Genomic DNA, 15,001 nt, shown 5'->3' with positions numbered 1-15,001 from the left:
GGCGGGGCTGGCGAGGCCGCGGGGCATCGGTCACTGCGAGCAGGACATGCAAGGCGGGACGGTGGGGTCGTGGTCATCGGCGACAGCCACGTACGGCGAGCGGGACGGCGGGGTGGGGCGGGCGAGGCGGCTGGGCGGGGTGGGCGGGCGAGGCGGCGGGGCGAGGGAGGGGCGCGAGTGCGTGGAGAGGAGGAGGCCAGGGTTCACCACGGGAGTCGGGCCTTTTATACCCCCTGTGACTGAAATGATGAAAATGCCTCCGGCGGGGCAGGCTATTTACGCGCGGTGGCACGGTCGAGGTGAAACAGTTCATTCCAGCAGTAACTTACTTTTATCCGACGGACGAGGTCGTTCCAGGGGTCGATCCGACGGCCCAGATCCGATCAAGCCACCCGATCCAACGGCCAGGAATGCCAAATCGCTGAGGAGCCGGGAGGAGAGCTCCTACTCTTATTTCTGGATGCAGAGAGACATGTCAGCAAATTTAAAACGTTCGGGACGAGGACGCGTCGGGCCGAACGCAATTCCCCGCCCCCGCGGCCACGTCTTCCCCTTCCTCCACCTCTCCGTTTCCTTATCCATTCATCACCGAGAGCTCACCCGCACCAGTCAACTACGCCGCCGTTCGCCGGAGCTCTCCTCCCTACGCTGGCCTCCTAGCTCCCTCTCCTTCCCCTTCTTTCACTTTTTCACTCCTGCTCATTCTACCCATTTTCTTCCTACAGACGACCCGAGCTCCCGAGCCAAGGCAGTCATGGCTGTTAGACTGTATATGTGTAGCCTCCGTGCACATATATTGTAACATTGTATTGTACCGCGTGGGTACCTCTATATAATGAAAGAGCCACACCCTGTTTAGGGGTGTCGAGCAGTTCCCAACATATTACGGTTTACATGATATCAGTTTAAGTTAAGATGGCTTTCGCTGCCTCTACCGCCTCCGCCGCCGCTGGTGCGCCGACCTCCGTCGCCGCCTCCGCCGTCGCTGCAACGGCCCTTGGATCGCCGTTCCTGGCCTCGCGCCCCCTTGCGCTAGCCCATGGCGCTCCTCCATCACCGGGGCCCCTGATCGGATCGGGCCTCCCTGGCGCTCACGCCGCCACACCGAACGCCACGACTGGCGAACTGCTCTCCTGCGGCGCTCCTGCCACGGCTCATGGGGGGCCGCCGCCGCTGTCGTCCTGGATGGCACCTCCTTCCGGTGCGCCTCCTGTGGCGCACCACTACGTCATCGCATCATCCCATTCCTATGGTGCGCCACCACAGCAGCCCTACCCGATGCCGTCACCATCGACTCATGGGGCTGCGGCTGTGTAGTCCTACGCGGTGCCCCCGACGCACTTCTACCCTGCATCGCCCCAACCCTACACGGCTCCGTCGCAGCCGTCCCATGTGGCACCACCTGCGGCTGCCCTACAGTACGGGGCGCGACCTGCGGCTTCCCTGTAGTATAGGGCGCCACTTGCGGCATCCTACGGTGCCCCGGCCACTGTTGGGGAACGTAGTAATTTCAAAAAAATTCCTACGCACACGCAAGATCATGGTGATGCATAGCAACGAAAGGGGAGAGTGTAGTCCATGTACCCTCGTAGACCGTAAGCGGAAGCGTTATGATAACGCGGTTGATGTAGTCGTACGTCTTCACGATCCGACCTATCCAAGCACCAAACGTACGGCACCTCCGAGTTCAGCACACGTTCAACTCGATGACGATCCCCGGACTCCGATCCAGCAGGGTGTCGGGGATGAGTTCCGTCAGCACGACGGCGTGGTGACGATGATGATGTTCTACCGACGCAGGGCTTCGCCTAAACACCGCAACATATGACCGAGGTGAAATATGGTGGAGGGGGGCACCGCACACGGCTAAGGAACGATCACGAAGATCAACTTGTGTGTCTAGAGGTGCCCCCTGCCCCCGTATATAAAGAAGGGAGGGGGGAGGTGCGGCCGGCCCCCTAGGGGTGCGCCTGGAGGAGTCCTACTCCCACCGGGACTAGGACTCCCCCCTCTTGCCTTGGTGGAGAAGGAAAGGGGGGAGGGGAAAGAGGAAAGGGGGGCGCCGCCCCCCCTTCCTTGTCCTATTCGTACTAGGGGGAGGGGGCGCGCGGCCTGCCCTGGCCGGCCCTCCTCTTCTCCCTCATGGCCCATGTAGGCCCAATAACCCCCGGGGGGGTTCCGGTAATCCCCCGGTACTCCGGAAAAATCCCGGTTTCTCCCGGAACGATTCCGATATCCAAATATAGGCTTCCAATATATCAATCTTTATGTCTCGACCATTTCGAGACTCCTCGTCATGTCCTGCATCACATCCGGGACTCCGAACAACCTTCGGTACATCAAAACATATAAACTCATAATAAAACTGTCATCGTAACATTAAGCGTGCGGACCCTACGGGTTCGAGAACTATGTAGACATGACCTAGAACTATTCTCAGTCAATAACCAATAGTGGAACCTGGATGCTCATATTGGCTCCTACATATTCTACGAAGATCTTTATCGGTCAAACCGCATAACAACATACGTTGTTCCCTTAGTCATCGGCATGTTACTTGCCCGAGATTCGATCGTCGGTATCTAATACCTAGTTCAATCTCGTTACCGGCAAGTCTCTTTACTCGTTATGTAATGCATCATTCCATAACTAAGTCATTAGCTACATTGCTTGCAAGGCTTATAGTGATGTGCATTACCGAGAGGGCCCAGAGATACCTCTCCGACAATCGGAGTGACAAAACCTAATCTCGAAATACGCCAACCCAACATGTACCTTTGGAGACACCTGTAGAGCTCCTTTATAATCACCCAGTTACGTTGTGACGTTTGGTAGCACACAAAGTGTTCCTCCGGTAAACGGGAGTTGCATAATCTCATAGTTACAGGAACATGTATAAATCATGAAGAAAGCAATAGCAACATACTAAACGATCAAGTGCTAGGCTAACGGAATGGGTCATGTCAATCACATCATTCTCCTAATGATGTGATCTCTTTAATCAAAGGACAACACATGTCTATGGTTAGGAAACATAACCATCTTTGATTAATGAGCTAGTCAAGTAGAGGCATACTAGTGACGTTATGTTTGTCTATGTATTCACACATGTATCATGTTTCCGGTTAATACAATTCTAGCATGAATGATAAACATTTATCATGATATGAGGAAATAAATAATAACTTTATTATTGCCTCTAAGGCATATTTCCTTCAGTCTCCCACTTGCACTAGAGTCAATAATCTAGATTACAAAGTAATGATTCTAACACCCATGGAGTCTTGGTGCTAATCATGTTTTGCTCGTGGAAGAGGCTTAGTCAACGAGTCTGCAACATTCAGATCTGTATGTATCTTGCAAATCTCTATGTCTCCCACCTGGACTTGGTCCCGGATGGAATTGAAGCGTCTCTTGATGTGCTTGGTCCTTTTGTGAAATCTGGATTCCTTTGTGAAGGCAATTGCACCAGTATTGTCACAGAAGATCTTCATTGGTCCCGATGCACTAGGTATGACACCTAGATCGGAAATGAACTCTTTCATCCAGACTCCTTCATTTGCTGCTTCCGAAGCAGCTATGTACTCCGCTTCACATGTAGATCCCGCCACGACGCTTTGTTTAGAACTGCACCAACTTACAGCTCCACCGTTTAAAAAAAACACATATCCAGTTTGCGATTTAGAATCGTCCGGATCAGTGTCAAAGCTTGCATCGACGTAACCATTTACGACTAGCTCTTTGTCACCTCCATATACGAGAAACATATCCTTAGTCCTTTTCAGGTATTTCAGGATGTTCTTGACCGCTGTCCAGTGATCCACTCCTAGATTACTTTGGTACCTTCCTGCCAAGCTTATTGCTAAGCATATGTCAGGTCTGGTACATAGCATTGCATACATGATAGAGCCTATGGCTGAAGCATAGGGAATATTTTTCATTTTCTCTCTATCTTCTGCTGTGGTCGGGCATTGAGTCTGACTCAACTTCACACCTTGTAATACAGGCAAGAACCCTTTCTTTGCCTGATCCATTTTGAACTTTTTCAAAACTTTATCAAGGTATGTGCTTTGTGAAAGTCCAATTAAGCGTCTTGATCTATCTCTATAAATCTTGATGCCCAATTTGTAAGCAGCTTCACCGAGGTCTTTCATAGAAAAACTTTTATTCAAGTATCCCTTTATGCTATCCAGAAATTCTATATCATTTCCAATTAATAATATGTCATCTACATATAATATCAGAAATGCTACAGAGCTCCCACTCACTTTCTTGTAAATACAGGCTTCTCCAAAAGTCTGTATAAAACCATATGCTTTGATCATACTATCAAAGCATTTATTCCAACTCCGAGATGCTTGCACCAGTCCATAAATGGATTGCTGGAGCTTGCACACTTTGTTAGCACCTTTTGGATCGACAAAACCTTCTGGTTGCATCATATACAACTCTTCTTCCAGAAATCCATTCAAGAATGCAGTTTTGACATCCATTTGCCAAATTTCATAATCATAAAATGCAGCAATTGCTAACATGATTCGGACAAACTTAAGCATCGCTACGGGTGAGAAAGTCTCATCGTAGTCAACCCCTTGAACTTGTCGAAAACCTTTTGCAACAAGTCGAGCTTTATAGACAGTTACATTACCATTTGCGTCAGTCTTCTTCTTAAAGATCCATTTATTTTCAATGGCTTGCCGATCATCGGGCAAGTCAACCAAAGTCCATACTTTGTTCTCATGCATGGATCCCATCTCAGGTTTCATGGCTTCTAGCCATTTTGCGGAATCTGAGCTCATCATCACTTCCTCATAGTTCGTAGGTTCGCCATGGTCAAGTAACATGACTTCCAAAATAGGATTACCGTACCACTCTGGTGCGGATCTTACTCTGGTAGACCTACGAGGTTCAGTAGAAACTTGATCTGAAGTTTCATGATCAATATCATTAGCTTCCTCACTAATTGGTGTAGTTGTCACAGGAACCGGTTCTTGTGATGGACTACTTTCCAATAAGGGATCATGTACAGTTACCTCATCAAGTTCTACTTTCCTCCCACTCACTTCTTTCGAGAGAAACTCCTCTAGAAAGGATCCGAATTTAGCAATGAAAATCTTGCCCTCAGATCTATGATAGAAGGTGTACCCAACAGTCTCTTTTGGGTATCCTATGAAGACACATTTCTCCGATTTGGGTTCGAGCTTATCTGGTTGAAGTTTCTTCACATAAGCATCGCAGCCCCAAACTTTAAGAAACGACAACTTTGGTTTCTTGCCAAACCACAGTTCATGAGGCGTCGTCTTAACGGATTTTGATGGTGCCCTATTTAACGTGAATGCGGCCGTCTCTAAAGCATAACCCCAAAACGATAGCGGTAAATCAGTAAGAGACATCATTGATCGCACCATATCTAGTAAAGTACGATTACGACGTTCAGACACACCATTTCGTTGTGGTGTTCCCGGTGGTGTGAGTTGCGAAACTATGCCGCATTGTTTCAAATGTAAACCAAACTCATAACTCAAATATTCTCCTCCACGATCAGATCGTAGAAACTTTATTTTCTTGTTACGATGATTCTCCACTTCACTCTGAAATTCTTTGAACTTTTCAAATGTTTCAGACTTGTGTTTTATTAAGTAGATATACTCATATATGCTCAAATCATCTTGTGAAGGTCTAAAAATAACGATACCCGCCACGAGCATCGATACTCATTGGACCGCATACATCAGTATGTATTATTTCCAATAAGTCACTAGCTCGTTCCATTGTTCCGGAGAACGGAGTTTTAGTCATCTTGCCCAAAAGGCATGGTTCGCAAGCATCAAATGATTCATAACCAAGTGATTCCAAAAATCCATCTTTATGGAGTTTCTTCATGCGCTTTACACCAATATGACCCAAACAGCAGTGCCACAAATTAGTTGCACTATCATTATAAACTTTGCATCTTTTTGGCATCAATATTATGAATATCTGTATCACTACGATCGAGATCCAATAAACTATTTTCATTGGGTGTATGACAATCGAAGGTTTTATTCATGTAAACAGAACAACAATTATTCTATGACTTTAAATGAATAACCGTATTGCAATAAACATGATCAAATCATATTTATGCTCAACGCAAACGCCAAATGACATTTATTTAGGTTTAACACTAATCCCGAAAGTATAGGGAGTGTGCGATGATGATCATATCAATCTTGGAACTACTTCCAACACTCATCGTCACTTCACCCTCAACTAGTCTCTGTTTATTCTGTAACTCCTGTTTCGAGTTACTAATTTTTTAGCAACTGAACAAGTATCAAATACTCAAGGGCTACTATAAACACTAGTAAGCCACACATCAATAACCTGTATATCAAATATACCCTTGTTCACTTTGCCATCCTTCTTATCCACCAAATATTCAGGGCATTTCCGCTTCCAGTGACCATTTCTTTTGCAGTGTAAGCACTCAGTTTCAGGCTTTGGTCCATCTTGGCTTCTTCGCGGGAGTGACAACTTGCTTGTCATTCTACGTGAAGTTCCCTTTCTTTCCCTTTGCCCTTTTATTGAAACTAGTGATCTTGTCAACCATCAACACTTGATGCCCTTTCTTGATTTCTACCTTCGTCGATTTCAACATCACAAAGAGCTCGGGAATCGTTTTCGTCATCCCTTGCATACTATAGTTCATCACAAAGTTCTACTAACTTGGTAATGGTGACTAGAGAACTTTGTCAATCACTATCTTATCTGGAAGATTAACTCCCACTTGATTCAAGCGATTGTAGTACCCAGACAATCTGAGCACATGCTCACTAGTTGAACGATTCTCCTCCATCTTTTAGCCATAGAACTTGTTAGAGACTTCATATCTCTCAACTCGGGTATTTGCTTGAAATATTAACTTCAACTCCTGGAACATCTCATATGGTCCATGACGTTCAAAACGTCTTTGAAGTCCCGATTCTAAGCCGTTAAGCATGGTGCACTAAACTATCAAGTAGTCATCATATTGAGCTAGTCAAACGTTCATAACGTCTGCATCTGCTCCTGCAATAGGTCTGTCACCTAGCGGTGCATTAAGGACATAATTCTTTTGTGCAGCAATGAGGATAAACCTCAGATCACGGATCCAACCGCATTATTGCTACTAACATCTTTCAACTTTGCTTTCTCAAGGAACGCATTAAAAAACAACGGAACAACAGCACGAGCCATCTATCTACAACAAACATAGACAAGCAAAATACTATCAGGTACTAAGTTCATGATAAATTTAAGTTCAATTAATCATATTACTTAAGAACTCCCACTTAGAAAGACATCTCTCTAGTCATCTAAGTGATCACGTGATCCAAATCAACTAAACCATGTCCGATCATCACGTGAGATGGAGTAGTTTCAATGGTGAACATCACTATGTTGATCATATCTACTATATGATTCACGTTCGACCTTTCGGTCTCCGTGTTCCAAGGCCATATCTGTTATATGCTAGGCTCGTCAAGTTTAACCTGAGTATTCCACGTGTGCAACTATTTTGCACCCGTTGTATTTGAACGTAGAGCCTATCACACCCGATCATCACGTGGTGTCTCAGCACGAAGAACTTTCGCAACGGTGCATACTCAGGGAGAACACTTCTTGATAATTTTTTTAGTGAGAGATCATCTTAAAATGCTACCGTCAATCAAAGCAAGATAAGATGCATAAAGGATAAACATCACATGCAATCAATATAAGTGATATGATATGGCCATCATCATCTTGTGCTTGTGATCTCGATCTCCGAAGCACCGTCGTGATCACCATCGTCACCGGCGCGACACCTTGATCTCCATCGTAGCATCGTTGTCGTTATGCCATCTATTGCTTCTACGACTATCGCTACCGCTTAGTGATAAAGTAAAGCAATTACAGGGCGTTTGCATTTCATACAATAAAGCGACAACCATATGGCTCCTGCCAGTTGCCGATAACTTCGGTTACAAAACATGATCATCTCATACAATAAAATATAGCATCACGTCTTGACCATATCACATCACAACATGCCCTGCAAAAACAAGTTAGACGTCCTCTACTTTGTTGTTGCAAATTTTACGTGGCTGCTACGGGCTGAGCAAGAACCGTTCTTACCTACGCATCAAAACCACAATGATAGTTCGTCAAGTTAGTGCTGTTTTAACCTTCGCAAGGACCGGGCGTAGCCACACTCGGTTCAACTAAAGTTGGAGAAACAGACACCCGCCAGCCACCTATGTGCAAAGCACGTCGGTAGAACCAGTCTCGCGTAAGCGTACGCGTAATGTCGGTCCGGGCCGCTTCATCCAACAATACCACTGAACCAAAGTATGACATGCTGGTAAGCAGTATGACTTGTATCGCCCACAACTCACTTGTGTTCTACTCGTGCAAATAACACAACGCATAAAACCTAGGCTCGGATGCCACTGTTGGGGAACGTAGTAATTTCAAAAAATTTCCTACGCACACGCAAGATCATGGTGATGCATAGCAATGAGAGGGGAGAGTGTAGTCCACGTACCCTCGTAGACCGTAAGCGGAAGCGTTATGATAACGCGGTTGATGTAGTCGTACGTCTTCACGATCCGACTGATCCAAGCACCGAACGTACGGCACCTCCGAGTTCAGCACACGTTCAGCTCGATGACAATCCCCGGACTCCGATCCAACAGGGTGTCGGGGATGAGTTCCATCAGCACGACGGCGTGGTGACGATGATGATTTTCTACTGACGCAGGGCTTCGTCTAAACACCACAACGATATGACCAAGGTGAAATATGGTGGAGGGGGGCACCGCACACGGCTAAGGAACGATCACGAAGATCAACTTGTGTGTCTAGAGGTGCCCCCCTGCCCCCGTATATAAAGGAGGGAGGGGGGAGGTGCGGCCGGCCCCCTAGGGGTGCGCCTGGAGGAGTCCTACTCCCACCGGGAGTAGGACTCCCCCCTCTTGCCTTGGTGGAGAAGGAAAGGGGGGAGGGGAAAGAGGAAAGGAGGGCGCCGCCCCCCCCTTCCTTGTCCTATTCGGACTAGGGGGGAGGGGGCGCGCGGCCTGCCCTGGCCGGCCCTCCTCTTCTCCCTCATGGCCCATGTAGGCCCAATAACCCCCGGGGGGGGGGGGGTCCGGTAATCCCCCGGTACTCCGGAAAAATCCCGGTTTCTCCCGGAACGATTCCGATATCCAAATATAGGCTTCCAATATATCAATCTTTATGTCTCGACCATTTCGAGACTCCTCGTCATGTCCTGGATCACATCCGGGACTCCGAACAACCTTCGGTACATCAAAACATATAAACTCATAATAAAACTGTCATTGTAACGTTAAGCGTGTGGACCCTACGGGTTCGAGAACTATGTAGACATGACCTAGAACTATTCTCGGTCAATAACCAATAGCGGAACCTGGATGCTCATATTGGCTCCTACATATTCTACGAAGATCTTTATCGGTCAAACCGCATAACAACATACGTTGTTCCCTTTGTCATCGGCATGTTACTTGCCCGAGATTCGATCGTCGGTATCTAATACCTAGTTCAATCTCATTAATGGCAAGTCTCTTTACTCATTACGTAATGCATCATTCCGTAACTAACTCATTAGCTACATTGCTTGCAAGGCTTATAGTGATGTGCATTACCGAGAGGGCCCAGAGATACCTCTCCGACAATCAGAGTGACAAAACCTAATCTCGAAATACGCCAACCCAACATGTACCTTTGGAGACACTTGTAGAGCTCCTTTATAATCACCCAGTTACATTGTGACGTTTGGTAGCACACAAAGTGTTCCTCCGGTAAACGGGAGTTGTATAATCTCATAGTTACAAGAACATGTATAAGTCATGAAGAAAGCAATAGCAACATACTAAATGATCAAGTGCTAGGCAAACGGAATGGGTCATGTCAATCACATCATTCTCCTAATGATGTGATCTCTTTAATCAAGTGACAACACATGTCTATGGTTAGGAAACATAACCATCTTTGATTAATGAGCTAGTCAAGTAGAGGCATACTAGTGACGTTATGTTTGTCTATGTATTCACACATGTATCATGTTTCCGGTTAATACAATTCTAGCATGAATAATAAACATTTATCATGATATGAGGAAATAAATAATAACTTTATTATTGCCTCTAGGGCATATTTCCTTCAGCCACTGCTTCTTTCGGGTCCTACCCATCCTACTCGGGACCGGCTGCACATCCGTCGATGGGCTTGTACGCACCGTCGCACGCTCACGGTGATCAGGCCGCAGTGCCGTCACCGTTTTACTTCTCGCACCTGCTGCCGGTGAAACTCACGCCGGACAAATACTTGTCCTGGCGTGCCCAGGTGTTGCCTCTTCTGCGGAGTTGCTACCTGGAGGGCTACGTTAACGGATCCATCCCATGTCTACCCGCTCATCACTCGGCGTATCATGCACGGGTGGCACAGGATCAGGCCATCCTATCCGCCATCCAGTCCTCGCTCGCTCCGAGCGTCTCGTTGCTGGTCATCTTCGCCGCTACGTCCCGGGAGGCGTGGGCGGCTCTTCACACCAGCTTCGCCTCTCAGTCTTAGGCACGTGCTCACTCTATCCGCACCGAGCTGGGTGAGACAAAGCTTGGTGATCTCGGCATTACGGACTACTTCAACAAGATGAGGGGTCTCACCGACACACTGGCCTCGATTGGCCAGTCTCTGTAGGACGAGGAGTTCACCACCTTCATTGAGAATGTTCATGGCCATGATGATCCACTTCCACCTTGCGAGCTGTATGCACGACTCCTTGGCCGTGAACAACGCATCAAGGCACGCCGTGTCTCCTCGGGTTTCGCCTCCGCCAATGCCGTGACTCGTGGCAAATCTTCGCGGTCATCATCTTCCGGTGGCAAGCCGGCACCATCCTCCGAGCCGGCCTCATGTGGCAGTGCGCCATCCATCACGGGTGGCAACTGGCCGGTTGCTTGCTGCTCCTCCTACGGTGCCCCGCAGGCCTGCCAGCTGTGTGGCCTTGAGCGCCACATCGTCTTTCGCTGTCATCGCTGCTACAAGCAGGATTATCTGGGTCTCGACAATAATGGTAAAGGGAACGACAAGCAGGCCATTGCTGCTGTGACGAGTCATGATCATGGTCGCACTCCGTCCTACTCCATTGATCCTACGTGGTATATGGACACCGGAGCTACCAACCACCTCACCGACGAGATGGGCAAGCTCTCTACTCAGGAGCCATATCGCGGTCATGATCAGGTGCACACCGCCAGTGGAGCAGGTATGCGCATATCTCATGTTGGTCAGGCTTCTCTTCTTGCACACAATTTTCGCAAACTACATCTTTCCAATGTCCTTCGTGTTCCCTCTGCTACGCATAGTTTGTTGTCTATTCCCCAACTTACACGTGATAATAAATGTCCTTGCTGAGTTTCATCCTTTTTGTTTCTTTATCAAGGATTAGGACACGAGGGCCGTTCTGCTTAGCGGTCGTCTTCGCCATGGCTTGTACGCACTTCATGCGCCGCGCGCACCCTCCATGCAGTCTTCTCCTCAGGCGTTCAGTGGTGTTCGTGTGTCTCCAACTCACTGGCATGCACGCCTTGGTCATCCTGCAGCTCCCATACTTCATCATGTGTTGCATCGTTATGAGCTACCAGTTGTGTCAAATAAAACTGTTGAAACTGTCTGTGATGCCTATCAGCAGGGCAAGAGTCACCAACTTCCGTTTTCAGAGTCTAGTCTTGTTGTGAAACATCCTCTTGAGCTTGTGTTTTCTGATGTCTGGGGTCATGCCCAGACATCCGTTAGTGGTCACAATTATTATGTCAGTTTTATTGATGCTTATAGTCGGTTTACTTGGCTATATCTTATTAAACGCAAGTCTGATGTGTTCGATGTTTTTATTCAGTTTCAAGCACACATTGAGCGTCTCCTTAAACAAAAGATCATCCATGTTCAATCCGACTGGGGTGGTGAATACCACAACCTCAACTCATTTTTTTAACAAACTTGGGATTTCGCAAAGCGTGTCATGTCCTCATACACATCAGCAGAATGGAACTGCCGAACGTAAGCGTCGTCACCTTGTTGAAACTGGCCTAACCTTACTAGCTCATGCATCTGTTCCGTTTCGGTTCTGGAGTGATGCTTTCTCCACAGCCTGTTTTCTTATTAATAGGCTTCCCTCATGACTTCTGAAAATGCAAACCCCGCTTGAACTCTTGCTCAATGAGATCCCAGACTACACGTTCTTCAAAGTGTTTGGGTGTGCATGTTGGCCTCACCTACGCCCATATAACAAGCGTAAGCTAGAGTTTCGGTCTAAGAAGTGTGTGTTTCTTGGGTATAGTTCCCTCCACAAAGGGTGCACGTGCCTACATGTTCCAACAAATCGCGTCTACATCTCTCGTGACGTTGTGTTTGATGAAAATGTGTTCCCCTTTCGCGCACTTCCGACTCACTCTACCACTCCTATATCATCAGTTCCTGTGTTTGTACCTTCGCCTGATCAATTTGTGGATGTTGCATATGCCCTTGCGCTGCTTCCTAATCATGCTACAGGTATTGGACATGGTGCCCGTCTCGAGCTTCTTGATGAACAGGTCATGGACGTGATGCGCGTTCCAGACGTGCATGGACCATGCATGACGGGTGGCAACCGCCAACCCGCCATCGCCTCACCGGTGGAGGCTGCCTCGGGGGTACCCGCCTTGGTCGACACGCGTGCACCCGCCTCGCCAGGCTCGCGGGTCACCACCTCATCTGGGCTAGCGCTGGCCTCGCCCGACTCGCACGCTCCCGCCTCGCCTGGCTTGCGGGCCTCTGCCTCGCCTGGGTTGGTGCTGGGCTCGCCAGCCGCTGCCTCCCCTGGACTAGCACCGGTTCTAACCGCCCAGACGAGCCTCTCGCCAGGACTGGCTGCGTCAACTGGCCCGGCAGCGCTGTCCCCTGCCCCAGCCAGTCCTGCTTCGGCCTCCGGTTCACCGACAAGCTCTGCCTCGGCTTCCTCTGAGCCGACATCGCCTGGTTCCACGTTGGCCTCGTCGCCGCCACCTGCGGTTGCTCTTCGTCCTCGCACATGGGACCAGCATGGCATTTTTCGTCCGAAGGAATGCACGGATGGTACGGTTGCGTGGCTTGTTGCATGTATGGCCCATACTACTGCTGATCCCACAGCCGAGCCTCGTCATTTTCAGGCTGCACTGAGTATCCCTCACTGGCGTGCTGCCATGAAGTAGGAAGTTCAGGCTCTTCACAAGAATGACACCTGGCGTCTTGTTCCTCCAGTACCCGGAGTCAATGTCATTGATTCTAAGTGGGTGTTCAAACTCAAGAGACATGCTAATGGTTCCATCGAACGATACAAGGCACAGCTAGTTGCCAAGGGCTTCAAACAGAGGTATGGTCTTGATTATGAAGACACGTTCAGTCCGGTCATCAAGCCTACTACCATTTGGTTATTGCTGTCTCTTGCTGTTACTCGTGGATGGTTCCTTCGTCAGCTTGATGTGCAGAATGCTTTTCTCCATGGCATTTTAGAGGAGGAGGTTTATATGCATCACCCGCCTAGTTTTGTTGATCCGGCACGTCCTCATCATCTCTATTGACTGGTTAAGGCGTTGTATGGACTCAAGAAGGCCCCTCGGGCATGGCATGCCCGCCTTGGATCTGTTCTTCGGGCTCTTGGGTTTACTCCTTCCACTGCTGATACGTCGTTGTTTCCTCTACAACGTCCTAAGGTTACGATGTATCTCCTAGTTTATGTTGATGACATCATTCTCATCAGTTCCTCTGATGTTGCTGCTGATCGCCTTGTGACTGCTCTCAGTGATCACTTTGCTGTCAAGGATTTAGGTGCTCTGCATTTTTTCCTTGGTCTGGAGGTTTCCCGTTCTTCTGCTGGGCTGACTCTTACTCAGAAGAAATACTCCTTGGACTTGTTGCGACGTGCTGGGATGCTTTAGTGTAAACATGTTTTCACTCCGATGTCTACCACTGATCGGTTGTCTGCCCTTGATGGAGACTCTCTCTCGTCTGATGAACCTACTGAGTATCGCAGTCTTGTTGGTGGTCTGCAATATCTCAGTATTACCAGGCCTGATATCTCTTATGCAGTAAATCATGTGTGTCAGTTTCTGCATGCTCCCAGGACATCTCATTGGTCACCTGTGAAGCGTATTCTGTGTTATGTCTGTCTTACTGCCTCCTATGGTTTGCTTCTCCGGCCTGCACCGTCGTGTGAGCTCTCAACTTTCTCTGATGCATACTAGACTGGTAGTCCTGATGACAGGCGATCCACGGGGGGATATGCGGTATTCCTTGGTTCTAACTTGATCGCCTGGAATGCTCGTAAACAGGCCACAGTCTCTCGCAGTAGTACTGAAGCTGAGTATAAGGCTGTTGCTGATGCAACTGCTGAGATCATATGGGTACAGTCTCTATTGAGAGAGTTGCGTGTCTCTCCGGCTCATCCTCTAGTTTTGTGGTGTGACAACATCGATGCTACTTATCTGTCATCTAATCCGGTCTTTCATGCTCGAACAAAATACATTGAGGTTGACTATCATTTTGTTTGGGAATGTGTTGCACAGAAGCTACTCTGTATCAAGTTCATCTCATCAAAGGATCAACTTGCTGACATCTTCACAAAGCCTCTTCCACAACCACAGTTTGTAGGCTCTAGGCACAATCTTAATCTGCTTTGTACTTCAGGCCACAGTTAAGATTGAGGGAGGGTGTTACACTGTATATACGTAGCCTCCGTGCACATATATTGTAACATTGTATTGTACCCCGTGGGTACCTCTATATAATGAAAGAGCCACACCCCGTTTAGGGGTGTCGAGCAGTTCCCAACATATTACGTTTTACAATGGCCGCCAACCCTATGCATTGTTGACGGACCCCCGGCGCCTCCCTAAACCTACGCCGTGCCCAGGTCTCCAGCCCTGCTCCTGGTCATCGCCTCCCACGCCTCTTGCTGCTT

Source organism: Triticum aestivum, chromosome 5B (genome assembly GCF_018294505.1).
Source record: "Triticum aestivum cultivar Chinese Spring chromosome 5B, IWGSC CS RefSeq v2.1, whole genome shotgun sequence".
In the NCBI taxonomy this organism is placed as follows: Eukaryota; Viridiplantae; Streptophyta; class Magnoliopsida; order Poales; family Poaceae; genus Triticum; species Triticum aestivum.
This window is presented reverse-complemented; position numbering follows the sequence as displayed.